The sequence below is a fragment of the Lonchura striata genome, chromosome 2, assembly GCF_050655825.1.
Source record: "Lonchura striata isolate lonStrDom1 chromosome 2, ASM5065582v1, whole genome shotgun sequence".
NCBI lineage: Eukaryota > Metazoa > Chordata > Aves > Passeriformes > Estrildidae > Lonchura > Lonchura striata.
In genome coordinates, this window is record NC_140704.1 from 12,104,703 (window position 1) to 12,120,953 (window position 16,251).

The window sequence follows — 16,251 nt, forward strand, 5'->3', positions numbered from 1 at the left end:
CTGGACCATGAAGAGACCTACATCCCAGAATAGTTCCTTGCTAGAGCTTTCTACCATCTCTAGACAGGACCTTTATTTTTTTATTTTTCTAAAATGCAGCAATTTGTCTTCATATATTGTGTTGCTGAGGGCAGGGAGAAGAGAGAGGTCTTGCTACTTTCCTGACCTAAGAAAAGATGATATAGGCTGTGCTAAACAAGCACTTAGAGAGTCAGCCAAGCCAAAGTGCCTGCACTTCAGGCACAAAAGTAAACCTTTAGCTCAGTAGGAAAAGTTTGTGACAGAACATTTAAATGAATATGATATTTGTATAGCTGTTTGGTTTTTGGTTTGGTTTTTTGGTGGTTTTTGTTTTGTTTTTTTGTTTGTTTGTTTTTGTAGCTCTCTCACAAGTTTAGGAAGAAAAAAATGATAACTATGCTATTATTTTGAATTTTACACTAAATTAGATGGATCTAAACCAATGTGTTAATTTTGAGTGCCTATATACTGTAGTCATGAGGGATTAGGATGGACATGTGGAATCTGTCATTTCTAGCACAAGAACAGGAGGTATCAGGTGAACAGGCAGGTGGCAGGTTAAAAGCAGAGATAGTGGCCAAAGGTTGACATGGGGTCAGATAAGCATATCTGTGCAATAAAAATCCTGAAAAGGTAATTTAATACCACAAAATAATTTCTGGTTCAGGAAGCCCCTAAGAAGAAAACTGCTGGAAGTTAGAGGAATACTAACATATTCCCAATACATACTAGGGAAAACCATATGTTTGCCTCATTCCTATGCTCTTTTTAGGCATCCCCTACTATCCACTGCCAGAAACAGAACACTGATCTTGGTGAAACTTCACTCTGACTCACTCTTAAGATCTGGTAAAAACTATTCCCTGATGACAGGAATTTATCTTTTGAGAAGTAGGTTCTTGATATCAGACTATCATTTCTGACTATCATCTTTAATTTGACATTCCTTCACAGTTGGTTTGCAACCAGCCACAGCTGTTTGAAATCCTCACATTCTACTACAGATTCCTTGCAACTATTGAATCTAAAAAGCTTACAAAATTATTCATGGAATTTACTACAAGAATTCTCTTCCCAAAGGAGTGGCTGTAAGTTCTTGGGCAGATTTTCCTAGACCTTGTTGTGCCCTGCAGTTTGCCTTATGAGTTCAGAGCTCTTATCACATGATGGTATTGAACAACTGAACTGGAAAGAGAAAAAATACTGGCTCATTCATGTGGTCTGGAATTAAATCCATCAATGTTATTCAAAGTGATAAGCAGAGCTTACATGTACAGTAAATAAGTCAGCACAGCATGATAAATTATGCTTTCCTCTCTGTCAAAGGATTTTTGAATAACCATTGAAATATTTTTCTGTGGTCAGACTCTGAATATGCAAAATAGATATGCAGGCTAAAAACACTCTTTGCCTTATACCCTGAGTTAAGTAACAGTGTGGTTTTAGATGCATTAAGGGCTTTGTCTACTTGGAATCTTTTCTTCTAAAGCAAGGTATTTCAAAACAACTTGAAGCCCATAACTCCTAATTCAAGGGTGCATAAAACTAAACAACACAAAGCAAAACACTCCACAAGAAAACCAAACAGGCATTTCTGGAATGGGAGTATCTACAAAGAGACACATTCTTATGAGAGAGCTATTCTGGTCAAATTTCCCATGCAGACAGACCTCTAATTAATTCACTGTAAAACCATGTGTGGAAACTCTCATTCTGACTGAAGCTCAAATTATAGCAGTTTAATTGGTTTCCTTAAATTGACAGGTGTAAACGATACAACTAATTTTAATCTGGATACTAGAATATTCCAACACTTCAGCTTTCTTGGCTTCAGCATCAATTTTGGGATTTGTCTATGTTTGCAATTATGCAGGTTTATTTAAGATTTCAACATATTTAGACAAATCAGTGGTGGATGTTATGCAGCAAGCTCATATTCTCCTCTGCCCAAGTATCCCTTGATTACAGCTACATTTAAAGTGAAGAAGAAAAAGGCACTTTTGACAGAAGGAAAGAACATCCATGAAGGCATCTGCATTATTTTAAATAGAGCAGTACAAGCCTGTATGTAGACTCTCACACTTGTTCATCTCTTATTTGTAGATAAGATGAAGGTCTTTAGATACATGAAGGTCTAAGCTCAGCTGTCTGTCTTTGCTTGGATTTAAGTGATACATATTCAAAAATTATGTTCCATCACATGTACTGTAGGACAGGAGTGGTTAGCTGGGCACAGAGAGCTGAGGGCAGAAACTTCAAACACTTTTGTGTGCACAGAATAAGCAATGAGTAATTATGCATCTTGTACATCTTCCCTGAACAGAGCAAAATTGAGATCTATGGTTATGACAACAACATGCCAGCAGCACATAAACCCTTCCCCCTGATTCTCACTGTGCTTTAGATCACTGCACTGGGTAGTCCAGACCACTCAGGGCTCCAGATGCTCTCTGTGTTACATGCAGCAGCTTTTTTAAACACAGAAATCCTAAGCTTGATGTTATTTATGAGTCATCATGATAATTAGTATTTTCCTGCTGAACTGTTTCAGATGTACTCTATAAAAGCCATGCAGACAAAACTTCACTGTACACCTCTGATTCCAATGCAGACATGCAGGCTCACACTCTGATATTCTGCTCACTCCTCCCATGTGTGAGGATTTTACAAATGAACCTTCTACCCTGATAAGAAAAAAGATACTAGCAATTACAAAAGGTTTTGAGTAGAGGAGTGAGGAATATAAATGAGCAGAAAGGTGCCAAGATATCAAGACTAAACCATCTGACTTTGTGATAGTTATAAAGTGAATTTTTAATGTGGTAGGTTGTAGATTTTTTTGGTCCTTGATTTGAATATTGTCTGTTTTTATGTCCTGTGTAGCAAAAACCCCTTTCAAAAAGGTTAAGTCAGACTAAATGAAACATTATTAAAACAGTACATATTGTTCTCCTTTAAGCTATTTCATTATAAATAATTGTACAATCCTGTTGATAGTTAAAAATTGAGGAAAAGGAAAAGAAACAGAAGGCAGGGAGAAAAAACACTTTCTTTTCACACTCAGGTCTTTGGTTTAGTTTTTTAATGAATTCCTGTATTTCTGCAGTTGGACTCAGGAGAATGCTGGGATGTTACTTCCCAAAACGAACACAGTCTGGTATGTGAAGGGCACATCTGCAAACGCTGCTGTGAATCTGAAAGGTAAAAGCCAAGTGAGAGGCATGAGGGATGAGGAATGAAGGGAAGGAGAGACAAGGCTTGCTAAATGAAAAAAGCACAGGCTGCTTAAAAGGAATTGGGATGGTGGGTTTCTGTATGAAAAATCAGTTGCATTGCTGCACAGAAAGTTTTTACTGTGGCTGTGCAGAGTCTTAGTGCAAGAACTTCTGGTCTTTTCTCACTTAGAGCCATGCATACTGCTTCCCTGGAGAATATCTTCCAGCTCTGTACTGCAGCCAGTTCAATCAAAATCCTGCTGAATGGTATTGTTTATTTTTCTGAGTGCCACAATTATCAGCAGGAAATCACAGGAATAAGCAAGTGTCATTAATTGCTGTGATCTTGAGTCCGGATGGTTTTGGACACAGACTGCATAACAAAGACAATGTAAGGTGTTTGTAGCTTTAGCTGCTTTCTCCTTCTGTGATATTATCTATCACACAAGAAAATATTTTTTAAGCTTTAATTGGTATAACGTCGTTGAAAAACTCATAGTATATTTCTTTTAATATTCAGATGAAAAGAAATTTTGGTGGGTTGTTATGTCTTACTCTCTAGTCATGTTCTTATGCTGCCAAGAGGAATTAAAATAATCAGTTTATTTCTTCTGTCTTTGAATTTCTTCATTATGGTTTCTATTCTACAAATACTTTAGTGTGCAGTTTTTCAGGGATGAATAGGTAAATAGATAACTTTTAAACAAAAGTAAGCATCAGCTTATTTACCTAAGAAAGTATCAGATAATAACTGCTAGTTTTCAACTCACCTGTGTTACCATCTACAATATACTTGCAGCATTTAACACCTACTAAATCAAAGACCATTAACAACACCTTTTAAACCATTCATTGACTGAAATTAAATCAGGTTTTTATTCAATATGTTAGTTTGACACTGGGCAGTCTGAAAAATTCTGAGGTATTGATGTACCTCTGTGTATTAAAACATGAAAATAAATTTTATTATATGTGCAGATTTTTTTACAAGAATGTGCTATATTCAAAGACTGCCTTCTCCCACAGTCTTGAGAGACATTGAGAGCCATAACATGAGTAAAAGTCAGGTGTTTGTTTAAGCACCATGTCTGACCACTAGTTAGGAAGCTCAATACCTTACCAGCTCTAGAAGATGGAAAGCAAACTCTGTGAAAACTGATACATTCCCTGCTATCCTTAGAAATCAGTAGAATGTACAAAACCCTATTACTACCCAAGTTAGTTAACAACGAAAAGAATAAAATAGTTTTTTGAATCTTTATCTCAGTATAGAATATTGGTGAGTTTTGAGGTCTGAGGATGAAAGGACGGAAAATGAAACTTTTGCTTACATAGACTTTCATTAGTTTAGTTGTAGTAAATAATCTTAAAAACTTGAATTGAGCAACATTTTTATTTCCTCACATATTAATGATATGTGATTGATTCACAACAGTATCAGTTCCAATTTGCCCTCAGCTTTTAAAAACTTGTATTAAGAACTATCTTTTTGATTAAGTCGTTTTAATATTGGAGACATTGTTTCTACAGCTGTTCTTGGTTGCTTATTTAAAATTGACTTTTTCCAGAAATGGATAACTAATTTCTAAAATACAGTCCTTCCTCCTCCACTCTCACCCTGGTTTCTGATGCTGCCTTTATCTAAAAACCTGTTCTGTCAGGTCCTGTTGCAAATCAGAGGCCAACACTTCACCATGACTTCCATTAACTTAATGCCTACCAACAATGCTAAAATCTGCAAACAGGATGTAGCAGTAGCTGTTGCCTACGATTAACACAGTTATCAACAGTCATTTTTTTCCATAACACATGCAGGAGTGAGCTTTAGTATTTTTCTGTGTTTTCTGGGTACAGAAAAGCTGTATGATCAAAATGTAAGTCAGAGTTTAAATGCAATGAATAGTGAATTCAGAAAATATTTTGGATGCATTATTTATACCATCGATAGCAGGTTTTTTTTCAAATGGGTTAAATAAAAAGTTGATTCAGAGAAACTGAGGGAAAAACAGTCAAATGGTCAGTTATGCTTGATTTTTCTGATGGAGACACCTGGAATTGTAATTTCTATTGTCTCACAGCACAATAAGAATGGCACTGCCATTACATCTTATTGAACTTTATTGTGAAAAATGCCTGACCTTGAAATCCTTTGTCTGCGGGCTGAGCACAAAAAAATGGCCCCCATAGGAGAGGGTAGCTCAGGTGACTTAATGAAGAAAACACTCCCCAGGTGATAAAATCAGCTCTGGAACTACCTAGGCAGTGCGACTTCTTTGGGATGCAGCCCTACCTCACTGGATTCTTCTGGAATCCTACCATTTTAGAAGAGGTTTGTGAAGACCTTTAGCATGAAGAGAGACCTGCTAAACACAGGAGGGATCAAATAAGTGGTCTGGCAGCAAGCCTGCCAGAGTTCAGGAGGTGTCTGGACCACACTCTGAAGGACATGGTGGGATCTTGTCCTGTGCTGGGTCAGGAGCTGGACTCAAAGAGCCTGATGGGTATCATTGACCTCAAGATATTCTATGAACTCTGCTGTCAGCAGTGAATTTCTCTTTAGAAGCAGAATTCATTTCCAAAGTCAGAAAGTCCCCTGTTTACTCAAGTTTAGCAGTTGTCCATGAGTCCATACCTGATTTAATACTAAATACCCTGTGTTCAATATCACTTTAAATATTTTTTGTTAAATGAATTTAATGTAAATCCCTTCACAATGAAATAAGTAACAAATAAATCTAATTTATAGATTTTCTTATTTTCATCTAAAAGAGGATGTCACTTAATCCTGCAATCATTTTTACATTAAGGTAAACAAGGAGAGCAGACAGATAAAAAAGCCAAATAAATATTCCTGCATTAAGCCAGAAATGTTTCCACCTACATTTGTTAGCTGTGAAAATGGCAGCTAGAAGCTACAAAATAGCTTTTACTCATCTGTATATTGTCTTTTCTGGCATCAGATATACCTCACCTCCCCTTCATCTCAGCTTAACATTACTCACTTATGCATGCACAGCATGTGCAAGTGTGAAAAAAATAACTTCTCTTGTAGGAGCTTAAGGTGGATAAATCTTTGATGTACACTGGTAAGCTATTCTAATCTTTGCAGGCACTGTATGAGATATCAACTCTTTAAAAGTCGTTCCTCTTAGAAAGCTGCACAATTGATCTTGTGAAGATCTTAGTAAATCTAGGATTTACTATTAGAATAAATGGATACACATATTTTTAAAGATACTTATAGTAATCAGGATGCCTCCATAATAAGCATTAACTGCATTATGATGTGTTAAAAAACAGCATATTTGTCATCAAATATTTAAAAATTAGTGTGCAGAAAGCAGAATATTTCTGCTTTCTCTTTTGAATATACCATCAAGACAATGAACATGGAGAAGGACCACAGCTGATGAAAACTGATAGGCTTTTGTTGGGAAAAATTGATAGGACTTTGTTACTAATTTTTTTTTCGGTTTGGAACTCTATTAGAATTTCAAATAGCCATTAATGAGATATTCCTCTTATTATTTAAGATCTATACAGATGGAGACTTTGAAATTCTAATGCATCTCATTATCTTTTAAGTTTCTCCTGCATTTTTCTCAATTAGGCAAAAGAAACCCCTTTTCTGCTAAAGTGTTTGTACAAGAATGATACTGAAACAGTATCATTGAAACATTGAAACAGTGTGCAAGCTTTATTTATTTTGATCTGTTCCACCGAAACATTATGAAAATATAATGACCAAGATTGTTACTCTGATACAATTTTTCCTTCCCAAACTAGACCAGTACGTGGCTGTAAGGAGTGTAATACATCATCAGAAATCGTTACCAACAGGGTAGTGAAATGTGGCTTAATATGCTGTCTTTTTCAATTACTATGTACCCATGTAATGGTGTGTAACAACATTTTTATTACAAGTGAAAGAAGCCTTTAGCCCTTGTATATCAAAACCAGTGGTGTCTGTTTTGCTCAGTTGCTGTGTTTAGTGCATGTTACAGGAAATCAAAATGTCTGGGTGGGATCTGTTGCTTTGATCTGTATGGGTATGCTGCTAGCACAATGAGGCCTTTGATTCAGAAATGGGTACAACTATAATAGATAAGCAGTGAAAGATAATAAACAGTAGGAATTGTAATTGTTGATGTTTGGATTATTAATGCAGAAACTGCCTGACAGATATTAATCCATTTCACTGGTATCCTCTTCTACCAATTGATCGTCTGCCATTCTTTCTTCATTAATTAGGCGAGGGTATGTAGCAAATTAGGATGAATTCCAGCTCTGCCCACATTATTTGATTGGTTCCTCCCATTCTCATTCAGTGTTTTATACACTCTTGATGAGGGAGTTGGAATTCATGCATCTGGCCCAGTAGCCTGGATAAATACGGCAGCAGCCCTCAAAGGACTATTCTGAATGAGAGAGACAGACATTTTGGAAAAAAACTAAAAAAAAAACCCAACAAAAAAACCCTATCATGGCATAATGAGTTCAGTTTATACAGTAGCTGTATAAGCTTAAATGCCAGGGATTGGTTTTTCCCTTCTGACTTTGCTTTGCTTGTACTCACAAACCTTTCTGGCAGGATGGTTCATTTCCTAAATACTCTCAGTGGCCCAGAACCAATGATATCCTCAATGAAATCGCACCCTGCTGGTCTCTTTCACATCAAAACTTTGAGGCATTCTGGTTCTTTGTCATTTACAGTTTCTCCACGACACATACAGTATTATTGCCAGTCAAGCCAGACTGTACGTCTTTTGATTTCGTTTGCATTCCTGGCTTGCTCAAGCTGGTCTTATTGAGATCACTGAAGAACATCATTTCCTTATTTAAATAGGATTTGCATTTCTCAGGCTTCTTTAGCAGCCTCTCTTTTGAACATTGCTTTTGAAGATTTGCCCTGACGTTCCTACCAGGCAAGACTACAAAAGAGCATTGTGGGCTCCGAATGTCCTTCGCACTGTTAGCCTGGCACAAGGCATTATGACATGTGGGGTAAATAAAAGTTAACAGAGATAACAAGGATCTTAATACAGGGAAGCATTAAGATCTCTAGGGCAGCTCTACTGTAAAATCTCAGTGACAGTCCTGGGTTTCTGTCAAGCAAGAGCAGCTGCGGAAAATTGCTGATGATGTTGGTTCAAATTACAGTAGTGATAAGTCCAGGCAAACATACACCCAAACAGGGATCAACTTATTGTGCTTTTGGATAAGCTCTCAAAGTGCTTAGGCACCATGCTCTAAAATGTCCCCTGAATTGAGTTTCCTTTCTTTATTGGGCTGGCTGATATGGCTGGGCTTCAAAACACCTTGAAATCCATACAAGTGAGTGAATCTTGACACAAAGGCTTACTTATTAAGTTAAATACACTTTCACAATACCAGGTGCTGAGATGAAGATACATGGTCAGATTCAAAGTGCTGCTTCCTCTAGCAGATCTACCCAGATAGAGGGTACCTCAGCTGGAGTCCTGGGCCAAAACTTTTAAAATTCTACATGAATTCTGTTCATACAGAATATTGAATTTCAGGAGTGGAATCAATACACAGAAAGTAGGTCACCCCTGTAGCTGAAAGTGATGAGAGTTCTGTGCCTAGCTCAGGTCTTGCCTAATTGCCCAAACTAGGAGCTAGAACTGTGTCTGATCTATCACATATGTCGTTATCTCTTCAAGCCTTATTCTCCTGTAGAGATAATTCAGGGAATGAAGTCCACAGCTATTAGGCAATTCCTTATTTCCAGGACTACATGACCCACTTTGATCTTGTGGGTTAGTAGGTGGTGGAAGGAGAAATGAGATATTAACTTTATAGCTTCTCAGACAACCTCAGAAATTAAACTATTGTCCTGTATTATCATATATCTCTGTAATTCCTTTGTACTTCTGAACCCCAGGTCACAAACTAGCACACTATGAAGTGTTCAGCAATTTCCATACCATAAATCCTGCTAAGGATGAAAGATTCACTTCCAAGTATTACTGTCCAATTTCAAAAACATCGGGATTAGTTTATTTAGGTAAGCTACAAAGTCTGAGGCTCTTTAAGCAAAAATTAACCTCAGAATTTTGGGGAAATCTCTGAGTAACAGCTATTTCCAGCAAAACAGGATTACTGCATTTTGTGGTTCTATGCTGAAAACTCTTCCCATTACCACTTCCTTGAATAGCAGTGAACAATAATTGGACCAGATCCAAATTGTAAGCAGAGTATCATCGATTATTTTTATTAGACATGTTTTTAAATATGGTGTTTGGTTCCAAATGAAAAAGCAAGCTCTTGATGTTTATCAGAAAATTATTTTTGCTCTATGAAAAAGACAAAGGAAAAAAAGCTGATTTAAAAATAAAATAATGAACCAAGGAAATTTTGAAACCATGCAACTTCATATGCCTAAACATGGGAATATTTCAAGCTGTATACTCAGAGTATTTTGACAACCCAAGAGAAAAATATTGATTCAGACAATAACACTTTCAGGAATTATTTCATTTTATTGCAGCAGGTATTTCTTGGGGATGTCTTTATATGGTGAAACAAAAAAAAAAAAAAAAAAAAATGAGGACAAACCCAAAACAAACCATAGCTTAAAAAGTATTTTAAATGCAATTACACTCGCCTTAATCACAAGTTGCATAAATACCACAAAAATAACTGCCCTGTGTATCTTATTCATATTTTGTTGGAAAGCCACCTAGCCCTATAGAGAAACTAGTGCCCAAAAGACATTAAATAAAAATCTACCAATTTACCAGTCTCAAACTGATATTATGCTCATTGTACCTGCATTTCCAAAAATAAAGGAGTCATGCACTTTCTTCTTTAAAAGGGCACATAGAGGTTCTTAATGAAAAGCTGCTGAGAATCTAAAGCAGTTAAAGGCAACTGTGACTAGAGGAAACCAATTTGTATCCATTGGTTTCACAGCAGGCTGTCATCTCTCTGCCTCTATTCATTTGCTTGTTTTCTGGTTCAGTAAAAATTCTGTTCTGCTATTATGATTTAATGGCATGGTAATCTTAATAAACCTACTAGATTTTTCTGGATTATATTTAGGAAAATTAAATGTATAGGGGCTGGCAGCATACTCCTTAATTAAGATTCCCCATGAGTGCGGGCGAAAGTTTGGAATCCAAACCCATTCATGCTTCTTGCTCACAAGCAAGACTCTGGTTGGAGGCAAGAAGCTGGTAATGCCTCCTAACACCCCACCTCTAATTGTAAAAAAAAAAAATCACATCTGGAAGTATTTTAAGAAATATTTTCATTCTCAGATATGTCAGTGAGTCTCAGAGTGAAGGTGAAGAGTTATGATCCTACAATTGCATGGTCTGGAGTGAATGGGGGGTTACTCAAAGCTGACAATTGAGGCTGCAGTAGAAAGGGTTGAGGACTGTGACTGGACTGCTTCTCAGAGTAGTTCTCATATCATGGGCAATGAAATTAACTTCTGGAAGAGTGTTCTCAAGGACACAGTTCTAAGCCTGGAAATGCCAGCACCAGCAGAATGCCCAGGGAAAATTCACTATTTTCCAGAGGTTAAACAAAGCGGACAGAAGGGGATCTAAGTAAGATGGGTGGTACAGTTTCTACTTCTTTCTCTTTGTTCCACTCAGGATAAATACCATGCCAGGACAAAAAGGAGAAAAATTTAAAATGAGTGAAATTAAAAACATTACAATTGCCTAGCAAAAATAAGTGTAGTGGGAACATCTATGACAAGTTGTCAACAAGACAATTTACATGAGAAGGAAAACAATAAAAAAATTCTCTAATTCCTTGACCCTTCTCTGACACAGCAAAACCAAAGTTTTTCATAAGAACCTTTCATTTGTATTTGAGGGCATTAATCTTGATTAGTCACTACTGGGTGTTTTTAAGATTTCCTACTGGGTCTAACATTCTTACAGAAAAAAGGAGATGTATTCAGCTGTGAACAAGACTCTGACTCTCATACTGCTGGCTGTTTCAGGGATTTCAGCTCCCATTCCCCTTCCTTCCCAGGGAAGGATATTAGATGCTCAGGCAGAATATAAAGAAGCTTTTCTCAGACTTGTTCATAGTCTTCCTAAGCTGGCAGTCTAGGACCAAGGAAAAAAGGGAGTTAACAACCCTACAAAAACTTCCCTAATATTTCTAATCCATACATGAAAGCTTATTAGCTTATGAGGACATTTTATTGTGCCTTGCCCATGTTTCTGGAAATAGTTTTTTGTAAAATCAAACAGATCACTTTGGCTGATTGCACAGCAAATCAGTGGCACAGCATTACTTACATACCATTCATTGCATGCTTTAAAATGTCAACTTTATTTTCTCTATGAGACAAACAGCACAATAGTGTCAAAAAATGTCAAGTTTTTCTTGGTTTTCATCCCTCTGAATTCACACTGAATGGACAAACAACCTGGTCATGCACAAACTCCTCCCTTGGAATGTCCTGAAAGTGTCAGCAGCTTTCCCCGAAATAACATTAAAAGCTGCATGATGTTATTGATCTACTTGGAAAATGCCAAAAGCCATAAACATTAATTTAAAAAACCCCAACCCTAGTCACAGTCCATACTGCCTAAAAGGAAGGAAAATAAAATCTACTTATTATTCCATATCAGCCACACAAACAATAAATGTTTGAAGCTTTATAATCAGTCTCTGATTCCTTTAGTGTTTTGAATGACATGGACCTGTTGTTGGAAAGCCAACACAAAACCTGTGCAGCTCATGGGTCCATTTAAGTGAGTTTTTACAGCAGTGAATATCAGCAAAGAAATTTTCAACCTGTTAAAACAACCAGAAAAAAACCCACTAAAATTGAAAATCTAAGCATGTTCCTACTGTATTGACAACATTACAAATGTCTTTTTTCTTGTTATAATTCAATTTACAACTGGCCTTAGGGAGAAAATCAACATGACCAAATTACATCTGGCAAGTCTGAAAAAAAACCACTTAAAAACATTCTCTAGATAGATACCAACCCATTCATAGTAGAAAAAGAGAAAATAGACAAAGAAACAGATGCTGAAATAGTAAAAAACTTCAGGGAGACACCATAGCTTGTACTCTGGCCTTTGGTCACTCAGTCCAGACCCTGAAGAAAAGTTTTGAAGTCTTCCCCTTCTAGATAAGATTCCAGCTAAAAAACCCTGAACCACCATCCAGAGCTTTTCAGAAAAGCAACACCTTTCCCTTCCTGCTGTGATATCATAGCTTCAATACCAGCAATGATAATTTATCTCTGAACAACTTGACATTTTGTGTTGGCAAAAACACCTGGGCTGAGGCTCACTGTACACTGAGCCACAAAAGGAAACTAACAGGAGCATTGTTTCATGCCATGGGCAACAGGAGGATCTGCACCAGGAAAAGCAATTCCTCTGTCCTCTCCAAACTGAGAACTGATATCTTCCCTTTACTCTTTACCTGGATGCCTGAGCTGATGCCACTGCTTTGTTAACACACTTTCATCTGAAAATGAACACTATATTAGAAAATAACTAAATATTTCCTCCAGATACAACTCATTCTCTCTAAAAAGAGATAAAAAACCAAGACACCTCAACCCATGTTTTTCTCTCCCATTTCTTCTAAGTGTTGGAAGAACTTCTCTAACTCCATTCTCTAACAGCTTTTCCATTTTTTGTCTCATTCATTTACCTTCTAGTCAGTAAATCTATTATTGGTAAAATGCATTGGCCTGGGATAAGCTTGTTCCTGTTATCAACATTTCTCCTATTCTAAAAAGGATTTAAATGACAACTAATAGCATTTGTCTTAATCATTTTTGCAATTAACTGTGCAAACCTATCTAGTTGAAAGATATGGAAATAATTAAAGTGGACGTTTACATTCTTTTTCATTTTTCTTCTTTTCTTCTTTCCTGTTATCTTCAGCAAGACATTCCATGGCTCCAAATACTCTTTTTTCCCCTGAAAAAAAAAAAGTCACAGGGAAAAAAAAAAACAATTTCAGCAAGTACATTGAGACAATTGTACGGGAGGCTAGAAGTCTCCTTTTGGTTAGACTACAGCATCTTGGTGCAATTTGGTTAAGCTACAGCATCTTGGTGCAATCCAGGGCACTTTTATTAGGCCTAATCTTTACTGGAATAGGAATACAATCCAAAGTCTCTCATATAGTCAATTATTAATCCCTATTAATTTTTTTAAATTTGTTTTCATTGCCTATGTGTCTGAGTCACAGGCCAAGATACTACTCCACTGTGCAGACATGAGATTTAGGCTCATGTTTTTGGATGCCTGCCAAATGGTTGCCACTGCCTACAACTTAGAAACAGTTAATGGTTTTGCAAGAATAATGGAGTTGCAGTTCAACCAGCCAGGCTCTGGTCCCTGTTGCCACACAAAAGTGAAGGTAATGACCGTGGAGCCCAGCCTGGCTCTGCCTGAGAAGGCTCAGGCACTGCAAGGGCAAGGAGAGGCCACCACGAGCCCTCCTACCCACTGAGCCCTCCTACCCAAGGGGGAATGAAGCCCCCTGAGTCTGGGAGCTCCTTGTTTCATCTTTTGCCACCGTGCAGCTGAATGTTGCCAAAGGTGATTGTTTCTCTTCACATAAATCACTGGATTGCAACCTGCCCAATGCCTAAACCTGGATCAGCTGTAGGAAAATTTAGCCCTGCCAGGGGAATCCATGGGTGTGTTCCCAGCATAGTTAAGGCTTCTGGTGATGCCTCAGGTTTTAGCTTTTATATTTTTCAGATTCTGTACTGCTTTAGTGTTCATATTAGTGCTTTAGTGCTTCATATTAGGGGATAGTAATCTCTCTTACTAGAGAGTAGGTAAACAAAACAATTCCTTCTCTAGCTGAGGACCAAGGACAAATGATGCAAACTTCAGGCCCAAGAGTATAAACAATGGTGGACTGAAGAGAGAAAAACAAGAAGGATGGGACTTCATAAGCTAAAGCTGTAACTGGACAATTAACTCCAATATGCTAATGGACTAGAATTTATAAAAATGTCAGACCGGTTGCCCATTTTGTGACCATTTTGGGTTCATCTTGGGTGTAGCCCTGGCTGTGCACTTGTGTTGCCGAACGTGTATCCATTGAGGCCTTTTAATAAATACCTACTTTATTCTTTAACTCCATCCAGTCTCTGTTCTAGGTCAGCCTCCACAAAGCATCACTGGCACCTCCCTCCCACACTGCCAAGGTAAGAATTTGCTCTGCAGCAGGGGAGTCAGGGAATGAGGCTGGTTTGAACTCATCCAGGCAACAGTCCAGTCTACCTTTATCTCTACTTATTATGGAAAGAAGCCTAGGGAGATTAACTTCACTGACTAACCTTAGCCTTTGTGTATCTCTTCCTAAAGCTTTACAATGCAGGTTAGCTTAAGCTAATGGATATTTTTCCTCTCTATTAAGTGTGACACTTACAGAATCAATGGTTCCTCCTCTCCAATATACTTTTTCTACAGTCCCTTGCAGGAGGAAAAGTTGTGTCTGTGAGCACATTGCCAGTCAAAAAGGGGTAGGATTTCTCAGCACATTAACACACTTCTTGAAGGAGCTGTCTCTACACATTTCAGTTTTGGGAATGGTTATATTAAATAAAATTAAAGATTTTTTTTTTTAATCTGCTCCCACCTTTCTTCTGGAAGTGTCAAAATCTTCACATGTTTAGCTACAACAGCCATATTGTTTATGTCCTTAATGTAAATTTGTACAAATACGTTTAAAATCAAACAGGACAAAAAAAAAAAAAAAAAAAAAAAAAGGAGATTTAGCAAATCTCCTTTTTTGTCCTATTAGAAAAGCTCATCTTCTCAATCCAATCAATGTCAGCAGCAAATCCATAAAAGTAACAATATATAAGACATGTCATAGATTTGGCTCCAACAGTTTAATTAATTTAGTCCATTTGGGAGTAGATGACAAGGCTTTTTCTTCAGAAACCTTCATTGATTCCTTTTAAATAGTGCTGACACAAGTGGCAGTAACTCAAATTAATGACAGACAAAGTTCTACTTTGGGTCGAGATTCCTTAAACAGTTCAGACTATAATCAGTATTAATACACCCAGATGTAACACTTGTGTTATATATATAAACAGAATTGAGAAGGGTTTTTTAGTGAGAAATTAAAATAATGAGGGAGAGCTTCCACTGTTTCCTTCCACTTCTCTTAATGTTCATATGATCAATTGTCTGACTCATTCTCTGTCTAATATAAGAAAACCTGACAACTTTCACAAAGATGTTGAAGAGAAATTTGTGAAGAGGAGATCAAAACTTGGAGAATACACAAATAGCCTAAAATATTTATTAGAAACTGCTCTGTGCCTGGAACACTGAAGTATAAATTATTTCAGAGAAAATAAGAATCTTACTTCCTTTGATTATGATGATAACTAACAGTTATTTGCATTATGGTAACAAAGTGGGTTTATTTGTGGACACACACACAAAAAAAGGTTTTGCCCCAAATCTAAAGCCTCTGCTCATACGTATACCAAATTAATTTTTTTGTTGCCACAGAATTATTTCATTCACCTTCCAAGGATGAAAATGTAAACAACTCCTCCGCTGAAGCTGAGCACAAAACATTAGCAGGTGGGAGAAAGTCCAGCTTCACTGCACATGGTTTGATACTCCCACTCACCACCAGCAAGTAGCAAGGGCCTTAGCCTGATGCTTCTGCCCAAACTGGCAGAAGTAAACACATTAGCATCTTTGACACATAACTGACTTCCCAAGGAAGCTTCAGAGGGGATTGTCCATGGAGATGAACAGGACAAGTGGTGTCTCTCTTGCAGGTCCCATGTGCCGACCTAGGAGGTACCACCTCACAGAAGTCAACTGCAACAGGAGTGATTTGGAAGAACAAAAAACCTACTTTATCATTTTAAGGATAGTTTTAGAAATATATTTCTTGAGAAAACTACAGTATCTTCATTTTTTGATGTTCTTTAAAAGCCGGAAGATACTGTCAGGAGCTGAGCTTGAGCTGGTAGAGAAAATAGAGTAACTGACCTCTCAAGGTC

At 37.3% G+C, this 16,251-nt stretch overlaps 1 long non-coding RNA gene across 1 annotated transcript in view; it reads right to left on the reverse strand.

Moving 5' to 3' along the window:
• Positions 1-13,685, reverse strand: part of LOC146768114 (uncharacterized) — a 28,779-nt gene extending 15,094 nt beyond the window's left edge. Inside the window, exon 1 of the long non-coding RNA XR_014950560.1 lies at positions 1-13,685. This exon is cut by the window's left edge and continues 5,574 nt beyond it. This is a non-coding gene — a long non-coding RNA (uncharacterized LOC146768114).
• Positions 13,686-16,251: the final 2,566 nt, after the last annotated feature.